We start from the raw sequence: 11,283 nt of genomic DNA, 5'->3' as shown, positions 1-11,283 counted from the left end.
GCTGCAGGCAGTCCAGCGCTGGCTCCCCCAAAGTGTCCCGGAATCCTCCCTCGACAAGCCGGGCCAGTGCTGATAAGCGTTGATTTATTTACCTTCCCTGACGCCAGCAGGGGCGCTGTTGCGGCTCTCAGCACGGAGATAGGCGAAAATAGACGATCTTTGTCGGGTCCGCTCTACTACGCAGGCACAGGAGACTTGCGCCTGCACAGTAGAGCTGCCTGACAGCAATCGGCTATTTCCGCCTATCTCCGAGTGGAGAGCCGATACGCACCTGTGCTGGAGCTGGGAAGGTAAATATTTACATCCCCGCCGTTCAGAGGGCCAGAGCGAGACCGCCACAGGAGGACGGGGGAAGCCTCATTAGGATCCGGAGGCTTCCCCCCACCGAGGTGAATACCCCCCAGGGGACTTTTTCTTTAAGGAATCAGCACCTTATTCATTCAGGTTTGCTGCAGTAGGATATTTTTTTCATAAGATTTCAAGACTCCCTGGACTATGAAATGATTCACAGTAAGATAGTAAGATCTTTATTATAAGCAAGTCGAAACCCGACGAAGCTAAAATACATTTCCAATTTAGCAAACAGATGGTTCTTTTAGGCCTAGTACATGTGGTATAACGGCAGCCTAACTTTTAGGCAATCACTTGTTCTGATTGAGTTCCTGGTGATTAATATGATGGGAATGCCATAAAAAAGTTACATATGTATGATAGGTATTCCTTCCATTGCAAGTGTATAAATGCAGAGGTCAGTTTTTGCAAAGGCCACACAGCCATAGCATATGGGGAGATGTTCCACATTAGGACAGATACACAAGGAACAGGAGGCTGATGTAGGTGGAAGCTTCAAATGAAACAGAGAAGATCTTGGACAATGGAGGAATGGCATGAGGAAAATGACTGCTACTGACATAGAAGAGGGGCTGCACCTGGAATAGGACCATCTCTAACTGTACATACTGTAGTTGAGGGAAACACCATACTGAAGAGAAGACAGCAGCCTCTACATGGAAGAGAGAGGCTGCATTTGGAAGAAGGAGGTTGATGTACATGGTAGAAAAAGACTACTGCACAGGAAGGGAGGGTACATATGGAAGGAGACAGGGGAGCACAAGACAGGTGGCATAGCGAGGAAAAAGTATAAAACCCTATGGGCCATATCCTATTCAAGGTGATAAGTAGCTTGCAGATGCGAGCTACTTATCACCTTGCCATCGCGCGAGAATTACCGGCAAATCCTATTGCCCATATCCTTCGCGCGATGGCCGATCGTTAGGGAGCATTACTCAGGCGAAAGCCTGAGCGATGCTCCCTGTTACCGAGCGATGGGGAGTGAGGTTTACGCTGTGGTGCTGTCCATCAGCACCACGGCCTCACTCCCCACACATGCGCACTCGTCCGCCGAACATCGCCGACATTTTCCGCCGCAGCATCTGGGGGTCTCCTTTAATAAGGAGACCCCCAGAGCTCCCCGTCGGGTCGCCGCACAGTTTAGAAGCCAGCGCGCAGCTCTGCCGGGCTCCTCTGTCATACGTACCGCCGCCAATCACCCGCCGCCTCTCGCCGCAAAATCCGTCACGTAATTACAGTGTATCTAACACTGTAATTACTGTGCGCATAGAAGGAGCCCGGGCAAAGCATCTTTGAATCTGCAGCCGGGCTCCCCATTGGTCTGCTGTCTGAACCAATAAAATGGCTCACACAGCAGACCAATGGGGAGCCCGGCTGCAGATTCAAAGATGCTTTGCCCGGGCTCCTTCTATGCGCACAGTAATTACAGTGTTAGATACACTGTAATTACGTGACGGATTTTGCGGCGAGAGGCGGCGGGTGATCGGCGGCGGTACGTATGACAGAGGAGCCCGGCAGAGCTGCGCGCTGGCTTCTAAACTGTGCGGCGACCCGACGGGGAGCTCTGGGGGTCTCCTTATTAAAGGAGACCCCCAGATGCTGCGGCGACGACGTGCGTTAGCTAGTTTAGACCTGCTTTTTGCAGGTCTAAGCTAACGCTCATGTCTGCCGGGAAGCATCGCTTCCCGGAGACATGATAAGGGTAATTGGATTCCGTGTTAAGAACTCGCTGGGCGATTATATCGCCCAAGCGAGTTCTTTTCCGCCTGGGGGGGTCTAAAGTTTAATTAGATTAGGCGATGCCCCCATCGCCTAAGTTAAGAACTCGCCAGTGCTTAGCGCTGGCGAGTTCAGCAATAGAATATGGCCCAATGTGAGAAAGACTGCCATACGATGCATAAGGAGGATACATACATGTCAGAGCTGTGCAGAGGGCCCTGAGCCCCTCTGCTTGACACATATAGTCACAGAAGCGCTGGCTGCACTCAATGGTGTGGAGTCAGTCGGTCCATACCTGTCACCGGTGCCGGCACATTACCCCCCCCCTCCCGTTTCTGGCTACAGGGGCCTTGGCTGTCATGTGTGTGCTGAATGCAGGTGATGGGTGCCGTGTGGGTTCTGGATGCAGGTAAAAGGTGTTATGTAGGTTCTGGCTATTGGTTAGTATCGAGTGTCATGCGGGTGTTGATTGCAGGTACTTAGTGCCATGTGAGGTCTGGATGTATGTACTGGATGTCACGTGGGTGCTGGGTGCAGGTACTAGGTGTGACATGGATGCCAAAACTTGGTGCCATGGCTGTACTGGGTGCTGGCTAAGGGTGGGCATTGGGCGTCACATGGGTTTTAAATGCAGGTACTTTGGGTGCGGGTACTGATTAAGTGGGTGCTTGCTTGGTGAAGATAACGGGTGCCATGAGGAGGCTGTGTGCAGGTTTGAGTACTGGGTGCAATGTCAGTCCTGGGTTCAGGTACTTGGTGTCATGTGAGTGTGAGTACTGGGTGCCAGATATGGTGCAGAAGGGTGTGGGTGGATGTTGGGAGAAATAGAGGTCAGTGTATGTGCTGCAGGAAGGGAAATTCATAGGGAGTACTTGGGGAGTGAAAGGTCACTGGGGGTGCTGGGGATGGAGAGGTCAGTTTAGGTGCTGAGGGAGGTCACTATGGATGCTGCTGGGGACAGGAAGATGCTGCTAGGGGAGGGAAAATCAATGTGGGTACTGGGGGAGAGAGAGGTCAGGAGAAAGGATCACTGCAGGATCACTTCCCCCGCACTTGCCTGGCACATGCACTCTGTGGCAATTATTAAATTCACTTTTTCTCCTAAGTTTTCGCATCGGTGATATTTTCAAACTTGTCAATAAAATGCCTTTTAGAGAACAAGCGACACCCATGCTAACCTAGAAATAAAAAACACATATATATAAGTAGATAAATACTAGTTCTACTTACATAACAGATGTATTGTGCTATCCACGTAATGATTCCTGTGAATTTTATAAAGGAAATGTAACGATTGGTGTCAGCAAGAGGCACAAATATCTGATTAAGTGGTGATATACAGAATCACCACTAATGCAGATATGTTAGAGTGAAATAGTCAGTATCTTCCTGATGGTAAATCAGCGGAAGGCTCACTAACACGGTAAGTGCCTGAAATGATCTACTCAGACCAGTGTCACACCCCGAACCTTGATTATTGGGGATCCGCAGTATCGCCAATAATACAAGGATAGACCCGATTATATAGCAATCTGCGGAATTGCTAATAATGCGGGTAGATGTAAAGCAGTGGACACACGAACAACATGGAAATAAACAAAGCAGTAAATATTCACAAAGTTGTGGAAATATCCACCACACGGCAATTCCTCAGAGGTGTGGTTACCTCTGAATGGGAACCCCGTGTGTGAGATCCCCCAAAGTGGCAGTGGAGGAATCTCGGCCTCTGGCAGTAACGGTCTGCTAGGGCCGGCGTCTCAAGGAGGCAAGCCTCAGATAATAACCCAACAGTGGGAGACGTTCCACTGAAGGGAGCAAGGTCAGACAGAAAGAGGTTCGGCAACAGTACAGGCGGCAACAGTACAGAGACGTGAGACGAGAGAATAGTCAGGAACCAAGCCAATAGTCGTTAACGGTACGGGCTGGCAGAGTACAGAATCAGGAAGCAGAAGAGAAGTCAAGACAGGCACAGAATCATACACAGAGAATCAATAACAATAATAATAATAATCTCCTAGTCTAGGTGTGAAGTCCTTGGTTTCAACACCTGGGATCTAGTCTAAGGTCTGAGTGCTGACACAGGGTATCGCAAACACAGACGAAGTGTGACTGAAAAGCACTTCCTTATATACTGCCTGGGAGAGAAGTCTCCACCCCAGGCAGCAACCAATCAGAGCAGGCTAAAATGTCAGCTGACCTCCAGGTCAGCTGACACGCTTTCTAAGAGTATAAAGGCGTGTCTGGCGTGCGGCCGCACCCCCTAGAGGCAAGATGGCAGAACCCTGGTGAACAGCATGTTGGTGAGTTTGGAGCAGAGTGCTCGGACGGGTGTGCGCAGCGGATGCGGACGAATTTCCGCATCCCGCGTTGGAAGGTCCGCTTGCCGGACTGGATGCGACCATATTTCCGCAATCCATCCGGCGTTGCAGATTTTTCGTTACAGTACCCCTCCCTCTAGGCGTGGACTCCGGACACGTCCCACCTGGCTTGTCAGGATGGAGCTCATGGAACCGTCTCCTAAGTTTATCAGCATGTAAATCACCTGCTTTGACCCAGGATCTTTCCTCTAGACCGTACCCTCTCCAATGCACCAAATACTGCACTGAACCCTGAACTCGTCTGGAGTCCAAGATCTCCTCAACCTCCCATTCAGGCTCACCATCAACCATGACAGGGTGAGGAGGGGGGGAATCCACCTGAACAGCTGGTTTCAGGAGTGACACATGAAAGGCTTTCCCCACCTTTAGAGAATGCGGTAACCTGACTCTGTAAGTAACACGATTAACCCTTTCGGAAATTGGATATGGTCCAATATACCTGGGCCCCAGTTTCGCGGATGGCTGCCTCAGAGCTATATGACGAGTTGATATCCAAACTCTGTCTCCTGGTTTAAACTCCCACTCCGCAGACCGTCTCTTATCTGCCTGTCTCTTCTGTATGATGAAAGCCTTTTTTAAATTTTCTCCGACATTAGCCCAAATCCTCTTGAAAGATTCCTGCCACTCCTCCAGGACAGGGAATGGAGAGGGCGACACTGGCAAAGGAGAAAATTTGGGAGATTTCCCATTGACAATTTGAAAAGGCGCATAACCAGAGGACTCATTCCTGAGATTGTTATGTGCGAACTCAGCAAATGGTAGAAACTCCGCCCACTGGTGTTGGGCGTCCGCCACATAACATCTCAGGAACTGTTCCAAAGATTGATTGGTCCTCTCTGTCTGGCCGTTGGTCTGTGGATGGTAACCTGATGAAAAGGACAACGACATACCCATCCCCTTACAGAAGGCCCGCCAGAACCTAGAGACAAACTGGACCCCTCTGTCTGAGACAACATTCTCTGGAATGCCGTGTAATTTAAAGATATTTTGAATAAAAAGATCTGCTAATTTTTGAGCAGTAGGGAAACCACTCAAAGGCACAAAGTGGGCCATCTTACTGAATCTGTCTGTGACCACCCATATGACAGTCTTTCCATTGGAATCTGGAAGTTCTCCCACGAAGTCCATGGAAATATGTGTCCATGGCTCCTGAGGGGAGGGCAGAGACTGCAAAGTTCCAACTGGAGCCAGTCGGGAGGGTTTGCTCCTGGCACAGACGGTACAGGTCTTAACAAATTCCTTGCAATCTTGTTGTAGAGATGGCCACCAGACAGATCTACACAACAATTCTTGGGTTCGGGTAATGCCAGGGTGTCCAGCATTCTTGTGTCCATGAAACAACTGCAGCACTTTGGGACGTAAAGTACAAGGGACATAAAGAACCCCTCTTGGTTTCCCTTCTGGGACTTCTAATTGAAAAGGACTTAAGAGGCTAGGAAGGTCTTCAACTATCTCAGTGGCTGCCAGGATGATCTCTTTCGACAGAATACTTTCTGAGGAAGGAGATGGAGCAGTTTCAGGTTCAAAACAACGAGAAAGGGCGTCCGCTTTAACGTTCTTACTCCCAGGTGTGAATGTAATTATAAAATTAAAACGGCAGAAAAAGAGAGCCCATCTAGCCTGTCTGGGGGTGAGTCTTTTAGCTTTTTCAATGTACTGTACATTTTTATGATCCGTGTACACAGTAATTACATGCTACGCCCCCTCTAACCAGTGGCGCCACTCCTCAAAAGCAAGCTTGATGGCTAATAATTCCCTGTTTCCAACATCATAATTTCTCTGGGCAGGGGAGAATTTTCTGGAAAAAAAAGCACAGGGATGAAGCTTGCCCTGAAGTCCTGAACGTTGAGACAATACTGCTCCTACTCCAACCTCCGAGGCATCCACCTGCACTATAAATGGGTAAGCAACATCTACATGACGTAATATGGGAGCAGAACAGAATGCCTCTTTCAGAGAGGAAAATGCCACAACTGCTTCTTCTGACCAATGAGTGGCATCAGACCCTTTTTTTTGTCAAATTAGTAAGCGGAGACACCACCGAAGAGAACCCCTTGATAAATTTTCTATAATAATTTGCGAATCCCAAGAATCTCTGTAGTGCTTTAAGCCCAGCAGAGACCTTTTTGGGATCCATGGACAACCCTGATGTAGAGATAATGTAACCAAGAAAGGCAATCTCCTTTACCTCGAAAACACATTTCTCTAATTTCGCAAACAATTGATTCTCCCTGAGTCTTTGTAACACATACTTCACATGTTGGCGGTGTTCCGTGATATTTTTAGAAAATATCAAGATATCATCTAAGTAGACGATTACAAAGCGACCCAGTACCTCCCTAAAAATCTCGTTGACGAACTCCTGAAAAACTGCAGGAGCGTTACACAACCCAAAGGGCATCACCAAGTATTTGTAATGCCCCTTGGGAGTGTTGAATGCCGTCTTACATTCATCTTCCTCCCTGATACGGATCAAATTGTAGGCCCCCCTTAGATCCAACTTAGTGAAAACAGAAGCCCCGGGAACCTGTGTAAATAAATCATCGATTAGCGGTAGTGGATACCGATTCTTAATCGTGATCTTATTTAGACCCCTGTAGTCAATACAGGGGCGCAAACCACCATCTTTTTTCTGAACGAAAAAGAATCCCGCTCCTGCAGGAGATCTTGAAGGGCGGATGAAACCCTTCTGCAAATTTTCCTGAATGTACTCGTCCATGGCCAATTTTTCCGGGGACGAGAGGTTGTATAGGTGGCCCCTGGGTGGCATGGTTCCTGGTTTCAAATCTATTGGGCAATCAAAAGGTCTATGGGGGGGTAATTGATCTGCTGCCCTAGGACAAAAGACATCAGCATATTCCTGATATTGTGGAGGTACTCCTTCCACTTGAATCTTAGTAGAACACAAAACTACATTCTGTAAACAATGTTGTGTACAATAAGGCGACCAAGTAGTCAACTGCCCATTCCCCCAATCAAACTGAGGAGAATGTAATCGTAACCAGGGCAACCCTAGTATCACCGTAGAGGTAGACATCTTTAAAACGAAAAACTGTATGACCTCCCTGTGCAGAGCTCCCACTTGCAGCGAGAGGGGAGGTGTCTGACACAGTGGGGACTTTCCTTGCAAAGGAGTGTCATCAATCGCTGTAACATATAAATGTCTTCCTACCGGAAGTACAGGGATATTTAAACTTAAAGCAAAGCTTAAATCTAAAAAGTTAGCTGTTGACCCGGAATCTACAAATGCTGTGGTAGGAAAGTTCTGCCCTTCCCAATTTAGGGAACAGGGCAATAAAAATGTTTCTTGTTTTGGAGGTAAAACAATTCCGCTTAGGGTGGTACCCCCTACCACACCTAAGCCGAGGAGTTTCCCGACTTCCTACCACAGTTTTGTGCAATGTGGCCCTTTTCCCCGCAGTACATGCAAAGACCCTCTCTGCGTCTTCTTGACCTTTCCGCCTCCGTGAGGCGCCCGTGGCCTAACTGCATCGGCTCCTCAGTCTCAACTGCTGCCGAGCTACTGGCCCCAGAAGTCCTAGAGTACATGGGGTACCTGCCCTTCTTGTTGTACCTCAGACGCCTATCTATTTTAATAGACAGCGTAATAGCCTCATCTAGATCTTTGGGTTCCGGATGACTAACCATCACGTCAGTTACTGCTTCTGACAACCCATCTAGGTATCTATCCAAGAGTGCATATCGCTCCCATCTAGAGGACACCGCCCACTTCCTAAACTCTGACGCATACTCCTCAGCAGTACTGCGTCCTTGTCTAAGGTTTTTGAGCTTACGTTCGGCCGTGGCGGCACTATCTGGATCATCGTAGATGACCGCCATGGCCTTAAAAAACTCCTGGACAGAAGACAGAGCAGGATGCTCATCAGGTAAGCCATAAGCCCACGTCTGGGAATCTGCATGCAATAGAGTCTTGATAAGAGTGACCTTCTGAGCCTCGGTTCCCGAGGACACAGGTTTCATCTCAAAGTAAGACAGCACTCTGTGACGGAAATTCTGGAAATCTGACCTTGTGCCTGAAAATTTCTCAGGAATGTTCATTTTAGGCTCGCTAAGAGCCGGGGGAGGTAGAACGTTTAGTGGTGATTGCAACCTTTGGACAGTCTCATTTAACTGAGTAATCTGAGCCTGCTGTGCAGTTACAGTAATCTTCAGCTGTTCTAACTCTGCCCTTACAGTCTGAAGCTGGTTTATCACCCCCTCCATCTTACTTCTTTATGGTCTGTGTTTCTGTAACGATTGGTGTCAGCAAGAGGCACAAATATCTGATTAAGTGGTGATATACAGAATCACCACTAATGCAGATATGTTAGAGTGAAATAGTCAGTATCTTCCTGATGGTAAATCAGCGGAAGGCTCACTAACACGGTAAGTGCCTGAAATGATCTACTCAGACCAGTGTCACACCCCGAACCTTGATTATTGGGGATCCGCAGTATCGCCAATAATACAAGGATAGACCCGATTATATAGCAATCTGCGGAATTGCTAATAATGCGGGTAGATGTAAAGCAGTGGACACACGAACAACATGGAAATAAACAAAGCAGTAAATATTCACAAAGTTGTGGAAATATCCACCACACGGCAATTCCTCAGAGGTGTGGTTACCTCTGAATGGGAACCCCGTGTGTGAGATCCCCCAAAGTGGCAGTGGAGGAATCTCGGCCTCTGGCAGTAACGGTCTGCTAGGGCCGGCGTCTCAGGGAGGCAAGCCTCAGATAATAACCCAACAGTGGGAGACGTTCCACTGAAGGGAGCAAGGTCAGACAGAAAGAGGTTCGGCAACAGTACAGGCGGCAACAGTACAGAGACGTGAGACGAGAGAATAGTCAGGAACCAAGCCAATAGTCGTTAACGGTACGGGCTGGCAGAGTACAGAATCAGGAAGCAGAAGAGAAGTCAAGACAGGCACAGAATCATACACAGAGAATCAATAACAATAATAATAATAATCTCCTAGTCTAGGTGTGAAGTCCTTGGTTTCAACACCTGGGATCTAGTCTAAGGTCTGAGTGCTGACACAGGGTATCGCAAACACAGACGAAGTGTGACTGAAAAGCACTTCCTTATATACTGCCTGGGAGAGAAGTCTCCACCCCAGGCAGCAACCAATCAGAGCAGGCTAAAATGTCAGCTGACCTCCAGGTCAGCTGACACGCTTTCTAAGAGTATAAAGGCGTGTCTGGCGTGCGGCCGCACCCCCTAGAGGCAAGATGGCAGAACCCTGGTGAACAGCATGTTGGTGAGTTTGGAGCAGAGTGCTCGGACGGGTGTGCGCAGCGGATGCGGACGAATTTCCGCATCCCGCGTTGGAAGGTCCGCTTGCCGGACTGGATGCGACCATATTTCCGCAATCCATCCGGCGTTGCAGATTTTTCGTTACAGGAAAAGCATAAAATCCTATTCTATGCAGTGGCCATCTTGCTAAGCTAACACTGACATCATATCCTCATTGACTCTTGTTCCCCCCCCCCCTTCTCTTGATCATTGTGTATTCATTAGCTGCCCTCCTCCCAGAGTCTTCAGACACTCCCGCTGAGGTGTATACTAAGAACTACACTGTCTTTTTTTTCTTTTCTACTCCAATCGCTGAGTCACCTCAGCTTTGCTTGTAAACACAAGTGAGCAGAGGATCATATTTCAGATAGGCTAGGAAGGGAAATAAATGGAAGAGGAGGAATATATTATACGTAGATAAAAAGAACTCCCAGCATTCAACTGTTTGGCACTGACTACTAAAGGGCCAGTGCTCCTAAAGTATGTGATAACTCCAAACCCTAACAGCAGAAACAGTTTTGCAAGTTTTGAATGCAGGATTAGCATCTTTATCACTTAATACATTCAGACCAGTTGCTGTTGAAATTTGATTAAACAACCAGCAAGCAATAAATGACTCTGACAGCATCTTTTTTCCTACTGTTTAATACTTCTACTGTTTTGTACGTTTTCGTTAATACATATTCTTTGGTATTCTTTCTACTGCAGATTGCTGAAAAATATATTTTAAGCAGAAGATGGAAAAGTATTTCCTAGGAGAAAACTTAAGAGAAAAAGTGAATTGATTAAGGACCCATGACCCATATGCAATTCACTTTTTCACCTAAGTTTTCTCCTAGGAGATAAGTTTTAGTATTCAATTTAAAATAACTTTTCAGCACTTTACAATTGAAAACATTCCAAATGTAGGTGGGAAAGTACTGTCAAAATTATTCAGTGTAGTTTCTTGCTTCCTGGTGGCTTTAAAAGCATTTTATTGACAAGGTGTAAAAATATAAACTTGGAGAAAACTAAGGAGAAAAAGTGAATTGCATATGGGCCCATGTCTTTGCCCAGATAAGGAAACCACATAAGATCATTACATGGTATGTGCTGGGAGATGGAGGGAGACTTTTTCAGTTGAAAAGTGCTGGAAAGTTAAAAAGAAGAAAAATTATCACCTAGGAGAAAACACAGTAGAAAAGTAGAATTGCATATGGGCCATGTTCTTTGTTGCAGCTGTGAATATTGTAATCAGTCATCATAAAATGGTAAACAATAGGAGACCTGTAGTTCTGTATTGAAGCTATGTTGGGGGTGCACTAGGCTCAATAAGAGTAAGAATGGATTCAAGTGTATCTAATAAGGCAGTGCAAAAAGCAACACTGATACGCAAAATGCAGTAAACAATCTTTTTTAAGCTTCCTGGCGGTAAGCCCGAGCTGAGCTCGGGCTATGCCGCCGGAAGGCACCGCGCTCAGGCCCCGCTGGGCCGATTTGCATGATTTTTTTTTTGCTGCACGCAGCTAGCACTTTGCTAGCTGCGTGCAGTGCCCGA

Source organism: Hyperolius riggenbachi, chromosome 1 (assembly GCF_040937935.1).
Source record: "Hyperolius riggenbachi isolate aHypRig1 chromosome 1, aHypRig1.pri, whole genome shotgun sequence".
Lineage (NCBI taxonomy): Eukaryota > Metazoa > Chordata > Amphibia > Anura > Hyperoliidae > Hyperolius > Hyperolius riggenbachi.
The sequence above is the reverse complement of the archived record's forward strand: the minus strand, read 5'-3'. Positions refer to the sequence as shown.